Raw genomic sequence first — 13,865 nt, 5'->3', positions numbered from 1 at the left:
CCACGTGTGGGCCAGGGGCTTCATCATGTCAGACTAGGATTTATGCCTCCTATCCACCTAGTAGATAAGGGTCCTGCAACTGCCCAAATCTGAAGGTCACCCTAAGGGTTTCTTGTTGCCTTATATGGTGGTATTGGTCCCAGAGAAGTGCCAACCCAAGGTAAAGGGGGTTGGAAGTTGATTATGTACTGCCTTTACTATGTGGGCCTAGTGTTGCTTAGGAAGGGAGTATGTTAAGCTATGGAGAAGGGAGGGAATGGACTAAAGCTATGGGAAGGGACTCATTTTGCTAACAGAAACTTAGATTATCTACTGATGAGCTATACCTCCACCTTAAAAACAATTATAATTGTAGACATCCCATACTTCAAGGTCAACTTAAAGCATGAGTGGCAAAGCCAAACACAAACATGTCAATTAAATAAAAACAGATTTTGGTTTGCTTTGTCATAAGTCATGAACTACTAAGTATTGTATCACTATATTTAGAAATTCTTTACTATCTTATTGGCACTTTAAATTTATCTAAGTAGTCATTGATTTTGAAAATCACAGCATGCTTAGTAGGGGTCAATTAATGGTCCTGTTGAGGAGGTCATGTTGAGGAAAGACCCACAGCCTTTTCAGTGTGCTCTTGCAGTTGGTCCTTGAGAGGGAGAAAAGGATTGTAGCTAGAGCCAGGAGAAGGCATGTAAGGCCCTTTTACAGTGCAAAGGAATGATACAAAAGCAAGGTGGGATTCGGATTTCTCTACCTGTCTGTCTTCTTGTGACCTGATGACAGAGTCTGGACTACCATGGATCCTTTGGCCTGTGTTTTATTGCAAAGGCAATGAGTGAAGAAAAGTTATGTGATTTGAAGTTAAGAGGGATTTGGGGTCAGCCTTACTCAGCCTTATGTACTATTGTTGATCAGGTGTGATGTAATGGCGGGCTGACTTTTTCTCTTTTTTTCGGGGGGGGGGAGGCTGGTTGTGGGGACTGAACTCTGGGCCAAGCGCTGTCCCTCAGCTCTTCAGCTCAAGGCTAGCACTCTACCACTTGAGCCACAGCGCCACTTCCGTCTTTTTTCATTTTGCTTATGTGGTGCTGAGGAATGGAACCCAGGGCCTCAGGCATGCAAGGCAAGCGCTCTACCACTGAGCCATCTTCCCAGCCCTTATTTGTTCTATTTATTTCTCTCCTTCCTCATCAATCCCCAAACCATATTTGTGGCAGTATTTGTTGTATATATTTTGATATCCTATTATTAGGTGTATACAGTTTGTGAGTATGTTTAACATGTCATTAGTATGTCTTTATCTCAAACCTAGGCATCATGCATGCATTACTAATGCTGTGCATTCAACGATGGCATATCTTCAACTTATAGTGTAATTCTTTCTCTGTTGGAAATGTACTGTATTTTCTAGTAATTCCTTTCCAGAACATGTTAAATGTTTATGCAAGAAGAGATAAGGTTAGAGAGATTTTCCTTATCCTTACCTTTCTCTCCATCTGTATTCTCAAGAGATAAAATTTCACGAAATCATATGACAATAAATTAATTTGAAATCATATGTCATCACTATGTGAAGATCATTGCTATTATTTAGGCATATTAAATGTCAGTTATCAGCTAAATGAAGTGGCTTTTCATACCTCAATCTATAACCCATATTGCCCCCTCTTTCCCTTTATTTCCTCCATTTCCTATTCTCTGTGAAGTGTGAGGGGAGGTTGGCTAAGGGGGAGAGGGAATTGCTTATTTTCCTGGCTCTGCTACCTAGCTTGGTACCAATACCACTGCTTTGAATAATCTGTGGAGAGTGTCAGGCAGCCCAGAAGACAAATCAAATCTTGGACTGAGTTCTGTGGTTCCACCTCTGTGGAACTCTGTTGCATTCCTACAGTGCCCTGCCTTTTACCCCACCTTTGGACCGACAAGAATTCTCTGGCTTATTTCCTGTCAGACAACTGGAATTCCTAACCTGGGTAGTTGCAGAAAATGGACAGTAGGTGGCGAGCGCTCACCATAACATTGCCTAGAGAGGGAGAAGAACGTTGGTGATGGCTGGACTCTGGCATATCAGTGATTATCCTGGTACCATACCTTGGTTGCACCGTGTTCTGCCTGACTGAGGCACGCATGACAGTACTGATATCTGCCAGTTTTCACTCTTGCATGATATAATACTAATTCACCCTGAGGAAATCTGTAGTAGAGCTGCTACCTCAGTCATTTATATACTGTAGCTTCTCAGTTCCAAATGTACATTTTTGCTGTAAACATAATTAGTCTCTGAGCTGGGTGCTTATGGCTTAAGCCTATAATCCTAGGTACAGTGATGGCTTAGAGACATCGGAGTATCATGATTCAAAGCCACCATTGGCAGGAGACACCCATAAATGGTGCTGTGGCTCAAAACTGGTAGAAAACTAGTCATATATAAATAAAACGTTCTGTGATAGTGCCCCAAACGCTTAGGTGTAGCCACACAGTAAAGAAAGAGATAAAGACAGATTGTCCCTTGGAGGAATTAACAATGTGTCCTTTGTGAGGGTTAGCATCTGTTTGTAATTTTTACAGAATCATAAGTTAAAAGATTTACAAGCCGGGAGCTGGTGGCTCACGCCTGTAATCCTAGCTACTCAGGAGGCTGAAATCTGAGAATCGCAGTTCAAAGCCAGCCCGAGCAGGAGAGACCATGAGACTCCTATCTGCAATAAACCACCAGAAAACCGGAAGTGGCGCTGTAGCTCAGGTGGTAGAGCGCTCGCCTTGAGCTGAAGAGCTGAGGGACAGCGCCCAGGCCCAGAGTTCAAGCCCCACGACCGACAAAAAAGAAAAAAAAATTACAATACAATAGTTTAGCTGGAGTTAAAATGGAGTATTGGCCTTCACCATTCAAAATAGAATTAACCAATCACATTCAAAACTCCAACCAATATTTTGTCATTTTCTCTCCTGTTTAGTCACAGATTGCATTTTCGTTTCTATTTATAATTCCTTGACCCAAAACTCTTGTCTTTCTCATACAATACCTTAGAATCTTATAATTCCAACTTTGGTCTCATGGTGCCTGCAATGATTATTTTTAATCTCAATTCCTACACTGACCCACCCCCACCCTTCCTTGATTCATTCATTTCATGAGAGGAAACTGGAATTCACAACCATGGTATTTTCAGAAAGTGGACACTAGATGGAGTTTGCTCACCGTCGTTCTCTTGTTCTGGGCGAGGGCAGGGAAAGGAAGGAATACCCATCACACTTGGTGGGTAGTGAGAGCTTCTTGATTTTACTGGCACCATACAGTGCCACCTCATGTGATTCTGCCCGCCTTGTGGTCCTGCATTACACAGTACTAATCAGCCCTGAGGAAACCTTCAACAGACCTGAAACTACAGTTGTTATAGATACATAGCACAGCTTTCCAGTTCCAAATCAAAGACAATTTCCCCTGTACAAAATGAGCCCCATTAGCCTTATGCAGCTGGCGCATCTCTGTAACCCACAGCTACTTAGAAGGCTGAGAGAAATGTAAAGGTCGTTTCCAAGCTGGCCTAACAGGGTAGTCTTTAAGTCTACTGTGAGATTAAGGATTTCCCAGGAAACCACATGTGGAGCTGTTGCCCAAAAATGTATACTAGTAGCTGCCTTGGGGAAAAAATAAAATAGTGAAAATGTAAATATCAACACCCAGGCACTGAGCTCGATCCTCACATCCAAAAAAAAAAAAAAAAAGGTAAGGAAGAAAAGAAGAAATAAAGAATTCATTTCAATTTTTTGTTTTGTATGAATCATTTCCATGTGATATTTCTTGTATTTTTCAAGTCTATTAATATATTATGTATAGAACAGTACCGTAAGATTGCTTTCTTGCAGTGTTCTTATCTTACGCACTCATTAACTTAGGCCTTGGCCTTTGCAAAAGATAGTTCTCTGAGAGGCTTCCTGCCTAGATTTCCTGATAACAGTCCTTCTTGGAATTCCAGTTTCTTCTAAAAGGTCCTAAGCAACACTGCAACTCGTTGCCATGACTACATTTACAAGACAAAAGTTATCTCAGTTACCTGTGGAACTGCCTCACTACTAGCAACACCCACCCTCTATCTTCCCTTCTGGGTGTGGGCGGGGCAAGCTGACTAAATGTTTCCTGGGAGGCTATTTTTTTTTTGTGGGCGGGGAGGGTCCGGTCAGGGGACCTGAACTCTGGTCCTGGATGCTGTCCCTCAGCTCTTCAACTCAAGGCAAGCACTGTACCACTTGAGCCACAGCGCCACTCCCAGCTTTTTTCTTTTTGCTTATGTGGTGCTGAGGATTCCAACCGAGGGCGTCATGCATGCAAGGCAAGAGCTCTACCAGTGAGCCGCCTTCCCAGCCCATGGGAAGCTATTTTTTTTTAAGTGGCTCCCCAGTTATCTGTTATTATGGCATTGAGAGGCTGGGTTGTGAAAAGACGCACAAGACTACAATTAGTACGTAAAGTCTAGCGCCAGTGGAAGCTTACATGTATGCTTTCTAGAGTGGCTGGAGCACCAGTACTGAAAAGAAGATTACAACCTGTCTGGAGAACTAGGACAATGATTACATGATTGGTGAGTAAATTTCCTTCCCATTCCATTTTCACCATGGTTTTTCACTCTAAGAATCCAATCTGTGGCCTTCTTAATCTTTTCTTTTCCACCCCACCCCACACCCAATAGCAAGGGAAAATCCCCCTCTATTCTCTTTTCTCTGTCTTCTCTAGAATCACTTGCAATATAAACCAATATAAGCCAATTGAAACGTATCCAACCGCGGATCTGGCTTTGAAGTGGCTATTGACTAGTGTGGTCCTAGACCATCGTGTCCAGAAGGATACATCGATGTGTTTTGAAAGATCCTAAACCAAATGTACTTGTGATCATGACCCAAAGCGTGAGGACAGGTACATTTCTGTCCTCCTAATTCCAGCTTTGGTCCTCACACGTCCGGTTGTTATAATACGTTCACAGTCGTGCCACTTACGGATATTACGTCTTGTGTCTTCTCTGCAATATCTTAAATGCTCAGAGAAGTTACACCTTCTGACAAAAGGACAGTATGTGTGTCACACACACGGGGACACACACACACTCTGTTTGCCCGGAGTGCTGTGTAGCTTACCATGTCCAGTTATAGTTTAGGTCTAGCATCCACGTAGGAGAGAAAACAGGTGCCGTTGGTTGGTCGGTCTGTCTGTCTCTCCGCCGGTCTGTCTTCCCCTGGCATCACCTGTTCTAGGTTCTTCTCCGCCGCCGCCGGCACCCCCCCCCTCTGCCCCCCCCCCCCCCCCCCGCCGCTCCTAGTCCATCAGTCCATCCATCTACTTCCCTGTAACTGACATAATCTTCTTCTTCTTCTTTGGGGAATGGATGAATAAACTTTTACCTTGTGGATATTGTACACACACCCTAAGGGGTGTGTGTGTGTGTGTGTGTGTGTGTGTGTGTGTGTGTGTGTGTGTGTGTGTGTGTGTGTGTGTGTGTGTGTGTGTGTGTTGACGGAATAGAGTGTTTACCATGCCTGACCCCCTGGCTCTGCCTCTCTACCCGTCTGCGATGCGATGTGTGTGCTGGGGCGCTTCTGCCCGCATATGTTCCCAGTGCGAACTCCAAAGAGAAGTACGCCCGCCGGGCCTGTGGGTTCTAACCATGCTTCACCCCCCCCCCCCGGGAGATAGGATCGCCCCTCTGACCCCCCCACTCTGTTTGGGCCGGGGCCCCTCGTCTGTCTCTCCCTGTCTTTCCTCCTAGGGTTCCCTACCTGCCCTCCCCCCAGCCCCGCGCGCACACACACACACACACACACACACACACACACACACACACACACACACACACACACACACACACACAGAGTCACAGACACACACACACAGAGTCACAGACACACACACCCACACCCACTGTGCACCGCCACACTCGGGTCCAGGTCCTCCACCACAGGCATGTGAGTGAAGATGCCTCTACCCTCCAACACCTGTGTGTCGGGTTCAGATTCATCGCCTCATGCCCCGAATCCTGCTCCAGAGAGAGTGGCAGAGCCTATTAGAAAAGGCTAGCTGTTTTTTTGTTTTTGTTTTTGTTTTTTTTTTTTTTTTATTTTAAGGTAGTCCCATTTGTCGAGTCTCTCTCCAATTTGTTGTGACCCTGGGACTCTGTTCAGGAAGTTCCTTCCTGTGCCTATTAGTTCAAGTGTCTCTCCTACTCTGTCCTGCAGTAGTTTCAGAGATTCAGGTTTAATGTTAAGGTCTTTAATCCATTTTGAGTTGATGTTGGTGCATGGTGATAGGCTGGGGTCCACTTTTAGTTTTCTGCATGTGGCTGCCCAGTTTTCCCAGTACCAGCGGTTGAAGAGGCTGTGTTTCTTCCATTGTATGTCTTTGGCTCCTTTGTCGAATATCAGCTGGCTGTAGGCCTGTGGATTTATTTCTGGATCTTCTATTCTGTTCCATTGGTCTTCGGGTCTGTTTTTGTGCCAGTACCATGCTGTCTTTGTTATTATAGCTCTGTAGTAGAGTTTGAAGTTCGGCATGGATAGCCCTCCCATATTGTCTTTATCCCCTAGAATTGTTTTGGCTATTCTAGGTCTTTTGTTGTTCCATATGAATTTTTGGACTGTTTTCTGTATTTCAGAGATGTACGTCATTGGGATTTTAATAGGAATTGCGTTGAATTTGTATATTAGTTTTGGAAGTATTACCATCTTTACTATATTAAGTCGGCCTATCCAGGAGCATGGGAGGTCTTTCCATTTCCTAGTGTCTTCTGCAATTTCTTTCTTTAACTTTTTATAGTTCTCATTAAATAGTTCTTTTACATCTTTGGTTAGGTTAATTCCTAAATATTTTATTTTTCGGGAGGTTATTGTGAATGGGGTTGCTCCCTTTATTTCCCTCTCTTCCTGTACATTATCAGTGTATAGGAAGGCAACTGATTTTTGTGGGTTTATTTTGTATCCTGCTATTTTGACGAAGAGAGTTATGATTTCTAAGAGATTCGGGATGGACTTTTAGGGATCGTGGAGGTATAGTATCATGTCGTCTGCAAAAAGGGATAGTTTAACTTTTTCTTTCCCTATGCGGATCCCTTTAATGTCTTTTTCTTGCCTTATTGCCCTGGCTAAGGGTTCTAGGACTATATTGAAGAGGAGTGGAGACAGTGGGCATCCTTGCCTTGTTCCTGATTTTAGGAGAATTGGTTGTAGCTTTTCCCCATTAAGTATAATATTGGCTATTGGTCTGTCATAAATGGCTTTTATTGTTTTTAGAAATGTTCCTTCTATTCCTATTTTCTCCAGAGCTTTTAGCATGAATGAATGTTGAATTTTGTCAAAGGCCTTTTCTGCCCAGCCAGCGGCTCTCGTTTGGCTTTCCTGTCATTTAGTGATGGGTGAGTGGACTCACGCTTCCCATGGCGCTGTCACCGTGGTTTTCCAGACCTGTGTGCGTGACGTGTACCTACCCTCTCTGTGTTAGAAGAAACCTCTCTCTGGCCTTCCCCCTGCCCTTTCCCTGCCTGTGAAGGGGGGGGGGCGGGTGGGGGCGGGGGGAGGGAGCGTGTTGTGGGGCGGGCGGGCGGCGGACTTTCACAAGTGAGCGGGGTGCCTCCCGAGGGCTCGTCTCTTGCTGGAGCCGACCCATCTTTGGGAGTTTTTTGTTGTTGTTGTTGTTGTTGTTGTTGTTGTTTCTTTCTGGTTTCCATCTGGGGGAAAAAGAAAACAAAACGTACAAACACCCCCCCCCCCCAAAAAAAAAAAAAAAAAAAAGACGGGCGGGCAGACGGTGGGACGAGCGCTCACTTGCCCTTTTCTGGCCATGTTGGGTGGGGGTGGGGGTCTTGCCACGGGCGGCGGAGGTCGTGCGGGTGGCCGGTTCGTTTTCTCTCGTGGTGCAGGCCTGCCGTCTTTGCCGCCCCTTCCTGCTTGGGACCGATCCCGACTTCCCGGTTCTCGGGTTCGGGCCGCTCCGTTCGGGCGACTCCCGTCCTGGTTCCTGGTTTCACTTTGGTCGCTGGCGGCGGCGGCGGCGGCGGCTCGATCTCGGTCTAGGTCTCTGGTGGCTCTGGTGTCGTTCGTGAGGTCGCAGAGAGGACCCGGCTGCAGGTCCTGACCTAGGTTGTGCCTCTCGGTGCGTGGCGGTGGGGAGTGAGGCGATTCGTTTCCGTGTTCTGTGTCTCCGGAGCTCAGAGCCGCCCGGCGCGCGCCGATCCGGGGTACGGCGGCTCGGTGGAGTCGGTCGTTGGAAGGCGGTTGTCGTGCTCCCCCTGGCGTCCGCCTTGATATGACAGTCCCCTCGTTCTCAGCCGAGCGAGCGAGTGAAGGAGGAGGTCTGGCGGCAGCGAGCCGGGCGGAGGCCCGGCCTCTACCGGGTGCCGGGCGCGACTGTCGCCGTGGTGTCGCTGTGGCGCCGGGGCGGCTGTTCTGTCGGACTTTGCGCCCGCAGGCGAGCGCGGGGTGGGGCCGTGAGTCGCCGCTCTCTCTTCCGTGCCCGGTCTGTGCCGGGGGTGGCGGCTTGGTCGGGTCGACCAGTAGTTCTGTCTGGGCCCGACGCCTTGTCCTCCTCCCCTCCCGTAGTTCTGTCTGGGCCCGACGCCTTGTCCTCCTCCCCTCCCTGGACTCTGGTCTTTGAGGGCGAAAGAAGGAGAGTACGAGGGACGTCTCGGGAGTCGGGGGAAAGGGTCCCCGGGTGAGCCGCTAGGTGGTGGGGCCGGTCCCGGCCCGGACTCGGACCACCCCCCCCTCCCCGGAGTCACCTCCGAGTGAGCGCTTGGCGCGTGCCGGGCGCGAGGGCCTGGGTCGCCGGCCCCGTGTGGTCTCCCTCCACGGCCCCGGAGGCCGGAGGACAGACCTCTGCGGCGGGAGGAGCCGTGGGCACGGCCGAGGCGAGCCTCGGGGCCGGGACCTACACCCCCCCCCCCCCCGACATAGGATGGTCGTCGGAGTCACCTCCGAGTGAGCGCTTGGCGCGTGCCGGGCGCGAGGGCCTGGGTCGCCGGCCCCGTGTGGCCTCCCTCCACGGCCTCCTCCACGGGCCCCGGAGGCCAGAGGCCAGACCTCTGCGGCGGGAGGAGCCGTGGGCACGGCCGAGGCGAGCCTCGGGGCCGGGACCTACACCCCGCCCCTCCCCGACATAGGATGGTCGTCGGAGTCACCTCCGAGTGAGCGCTTGGCGCGTGCCGGGCGCGAGGGCCTGGGTCGCCGGCCCCGTGTGGCCTTCCTCCACGGCCTTCTCCACGGCCCCGGAGGCCGGAGGACAGACTTCTCCGGCGCGAGGAGCCGTGGGCACGGCCGAGGCGAGCCTCGGGGCCGGGACCTACCTACCTACCGTCTGCGGTGTGCGCGATGGTGGGGACTTGCCCGGTGGGCCCTGCGTAGGGGAAAAGTCGAGGCGGAGGGAGCACCTCGGGAGTCGGGGACCCGAGCCCGGGAGTCCCGCGTGTGTGCGTGCTGGCGGCAGGGCGCTCACCACCGACCCCGCGCGGTGTGGGTGTGGTGGCTGGGTGCCTCTCGGAGTGGGTGCCTCGCGTCTGCCGGGGGAAGGCTCCCCGTGCCGCTCGTGCCGTGAGCCCGTGCGCACCCGGGGTAGTGGGGCGGGTGCGTCCCCTGACCCCGCTCCCGCCCTCTCTCTTCGTCTGTCTTCGCCTTATGTGGTCGACCAGCTGTCCCTGAGAGTTCCGTGTCTGGCTCTGTTGGGGACGTGTTGGGGACAGGTGTCCCCGATGTGGTTTCCGAGAGGTCCCTGTCGCCAGCGAGTTGTCGCCCCTGCGTGACCAGCTGGTTTTGGCGTGGTGACGTGAGGATTTTGTACCTGCAGGAGGGTGCTGGCATGCTGTGTCCCGGTGGCTGTCAGCGGGTCTTTTGGGGCTCTCTCGGATGCTGTGTGCCGGGCCTTTCCCGTCTCTTCCCGGTCCGGGTCCCCCTGCCCTTCCCCCCGCACCCCGGGCTCCCGCTGCCCTGAGCAGGCCTTGCCCCTGTGGTGGCTCGTGGGTGTGGTGGTGGTGGTGGTGGTGGTGGTGGTTGGTTGGTGGCTGAGTGAGTCCCGTCGTCCTTGATCTCTCCCCCGCTCCCGGTGCCGGATTCTGGCCCTTGCCTCGGCACGCCGAGGAGGAGAGTGGTTGGTTGCCTGGGGTGCATAGGTAGGCCCGCGCGGTGTGCTTCCCTCGCCGTGGCCGGCTTGAGGAGGAAAAGGCGGGGGGCGAGTCCTGCCTTGCCTTGCCTGTGCGTGTGCGGCATCCCCGTCCTGCCGTCGTGCTCGTCCGACCTCCGTGGCTTTTTTTTTTTTTTTTTTTTTTTTTTTCCTATCGCCCCTAGCTCCAACTCCCCCGACCTGCCGCTTCCCGATGGCGGGCCTGGTCGGCCGCTGACCTGCGCTACTCCCGAGCGCTGTCCGTGGTTCTTTTTCTTTTTCTTTTTTTCCTCTCTAGCTTCTTTCGGCTCTGTGCCCGGCGGAGGTGTCCTGGTAATCCCGAGCGCCAGGGACGCTGAAGCCCGTGGTATTTTTTTATTTTTTTATTTTTTTAAGTTTTTTTTTTTTCTTTTTTTTTTTTTTTTTTCCTTTTACCTCGCTCGTTACTCACGAAAGGTTGTCTGTCCTGGCTGCGCTTTTATCCCAGGCTGTTGGCCCTCTCGGGAGCCGAGCTTCCTGGGCCCCACCGCCTCCCGAGTGCCGTGTGGCTGTCTTCTCCGCCCCCTCGGTGTGATTGATGTGGTGACGTTGCGATCTCCTTCGGGCCCGGGCCTAAGCTGCGCCAGGCGAGGGACGGACATTCATGGCGAATGGGACCGCTCTTCTCGTTCTGCCCGTGGGCCCCTGCCCTCACCGTCCCACCGTGCCGGCGCCGGTGGTGTGCGGGGAGGCAGGGGTGCGGCAACCGGGTCCGGCTGCGCTCTCCCTGCCCTCGCCGTGAGGTCGGGGACTTGTACACGCTGGAGGAGGGGGGGCGCCCCTGATCTTGCTCCTCTCTTCCCGTGACTCGTTATCGGCACGGGGGTCGGCTCTCTCCGCGGAGAGGGAGGGTCGGTGCTCCGTGCTTGCCCGTGCTGTGTGGTGTGAAAAGCCGCGCCTCGCGCTCTGCCCTCTTGCGGTGCTCCCGGAACGCTCCCGGTCGGTTCTCTCAGGTGCCTGAGGCTGAGTGGTGGTGTCGTTCCCGATCCCGGCGTTGTCCGTTGCCTTGTGCCAGCCTGCTGCCCGTGGTGTGTCCCGGCCGTCCTTGGGTTTGTGGGGCTTGTGCGAGTGAGAAAAAAGTTATCGCAGAGATTGACGTCTCTGCTGGGGGGGGGTCGAGGCGGTTCCCCAGAGGAGGAGCGCTCTTCCCTTCTTGCACCGGGCGGGTGGCTTCCCCGCATGAGCTGCCGGCCCTGGTCCTGGCTTGTCTTCCCTGCCGTGTCACCTGGCTCTTGTTGCACCGGGGGACCTGAGATGTTGCAGTGGGAGGCGAGCCGGGCCTGTGCGGGCTTTCCCGCCCGTGTGCGCGACCTTGCTCTGGCCCCGCACGGCAAGGCCGACCGACCAGGGTTGGTGTTGCTGCTGCCGCAGACCCCCCCCGCCCCACCCCTCCCTGCCACCCGTGGTGGGAAGGATGGACGCCTTTGATGTGTGCTGGTCCCGGCGGGGTTCCCGTCGGGGTTGGGTGCGGGCCACCCTCAGAGTGAGGAGAGGTTCTCTAGCGATCCTCGTTCGGGAGGCGGCGTTCGCTGCCGGGTTGGCGGGGGCCCGCCCCCGATGGGCTCCCGCGGCCCTGCCGCTCCCTGTCCCGCTTTTGAGCGTTAGTGGCTGCCCGCGTTGGTAACTGCGTGCCCGCGCCTCCCCCCTCCGAGCTGGGGGAGGGTCCCGCGGGGCCTCTCCCGGGCCGTCGTCTGGTGTGGTGAGTGGAGGACGTTCCCGATCCGTCCCCGCCCCTGCCTCGCGCGCGGTGTGTCGAGTGGCGGAGCCTGGAGCCTGTGCTGGGTCGCGATGCGAGGGCGTGTGGTGTGTGGCTTCCCGGCCTCGTGCTTGGGGTGCCGTGGGGTTTTTGGGGGGTCCCGTCCCCCTCCCCCTCCGGCCCCTGGCGACGCTGTTCCCGAGCGTCTGTGTGGGCCGCCGCCCGTTGGCGACGACGGCGCCGTGCCGGGCGCCGGGCCCCGCGGTGTTCCGGGGCCGCCGTGCCCGTGGTGGTGTGCCGCTCGGGGGGGTTCTGGCCCTCCGGAGCCGAGGATCCCGGTGTGTGTGGTGGGCCCTTGCTCACGCGGCCGAAAAAGAGGCGGTCGATGATGGGTGCCGTGCCCGGCGGTGTGGATGGGTGCGGTGGGGCCCTGCTGGCGCGGGTGGCTCCGCGGGCGCTCGCGGGGTCTTTGAGGCGTGTGCGAGCTGCCTTTTCCCTCTCGGGCCTCTTTTGGGGGGGCCCGCCGCTGCCGCGGTGGGGGTTTCCGGTCCGCTGGTCGGCCGGCTCGGTGTCCCAGGCGTTGCGCGGGACCGCCCAGGAGTTGGGGGTGGTGAGATCCCGCGTTCGTTTCCCTGGCGTGCCGGCTGTGCCCGGAAAGGTCTCACCTCCCCGCTGGTTTGCGGCTGCGCCACCCGCCCGTGGGGGGGGTGGCCGCTCGCTCGCTCGCTCGCTCGCCTCTCACCCCGGTGACCCGACCCGATGACCCTCCCCGCTGCTCTTATTGGGCTTCCGGCATGCCCTCCTCACCCGCATCAGCCTTCCGCGATCCTCACCGGTTTGGCCTTGGTGGCCGGCCACCGGCGGACGGTCGAGTTGGGCGTGTGTGGTGTGTTCTCTTGGTGGGGGGGACGGCGCTCGGCTCGTGAGGCTGCTCTCCCGGTGTGGGGGAGGCACGTCGTCGCGGCGGCGGTGGCTTTTGAAGGGTCTTCCCGGATCGGTTTTGCTCACGACGCGAGGGCTCCTGCCAGCGGGACCGCCGGTACGCCACGGGGGCGGTGGCGGTGAGATTCCCGCGTGCGTCCCTCGCTCGGGAGTTGGCCGTCCGGGGGCCCGAAGCCGGCGTGACGTGTCTCCTCCCGCTGGGCGCCGCCTCGCGTGCCTGCGCGATGTCGTCCCGGGTTCCCGCGCCTCCCTCCTGCTCGCCGTGCCAGAGGCTTGCCCGCATCGTCTCCTCCGTCTCGAGCCGTGTGGCTTCGTCCCCCGCCCCGGTCCCGGATCCGGGGCGTTGTGCTCTCCCGGCGTGTCGCCGCCGCGTGCCCGGCGCGACCCCGGTTCCCGTGCCTGGCCCCGTCCGCTCTGTGCCGGCGGTGTCCGCGCGTGAGCGTGCTCGCGTGCGTTGGGTTTGGTGTCGCCCGCCTCCCGGGGTCCCTGCCGCCGCCTCCGGCCGCCGCCGTTGGCCGGTGACTTGTCGCCGACGGGTCGTCGCCGCAGACCCCCGACCCCTTGCCGGCACCGCCGGTCCGCGGTGGCGCGGGTCGTCGTGCGCTCGGCCCCCGCGTCCGTGCGAGCGAGTGAATTCGGGCCGGCTTCTGAGGGAGGCGGAGAAAAACCCCGTGGCCGTGTGGCGTGCGTTGCGTTGTGCGCGTCACCCCCGGCTTTCTGGCCGCTCGGGTGTGTGCCACGCGCGACCCGGCCGGCTGGCCGGCTGGACCGTGGACGTCGGCGCGCCGCCTCCGGGCGGGGAAGGGGCCTGGCTCTCCTCCCCGTCCGTGTGTGCGCGCCGCCGCTCCCGTGCCCGCCGGGCCGGCAGGCGGGGTGTCGGTGATGCGGTGCCCTCGCGCTTTGGGTGCGGTGTGGTGCCCTTCCCCCCCCCCCGGCCACGGGTTCCCCTGCCCTCTCCGTGCTCTTCCTCTCTCTGCTCGTCACCGCGCGGTGGCCTGCTTGCGCCCGTGTGCCCGCGCCGCCGTCCCGGATGGTGGCGGTTGGGTCGCGTCGGCG

Source organism: Dipodomys merriami, unplaced genomic scaffold, assembly GCF_024711535.1.
Source record: "Dipodomys merriami isolate MVZ:Mamm:240054 unplaced genomic scaffold, mDipMer1.0.p SCAF_266, whole genome shotgun sequence".
NCBI lineage: Eukaryota > Metazoa > Chordata > Mammalia > Rodentia > Heteromyidae > Dipodomys > Dipodomys merriami.
This window is presented reverse-complemented; position numbering follows the sequence as displayed.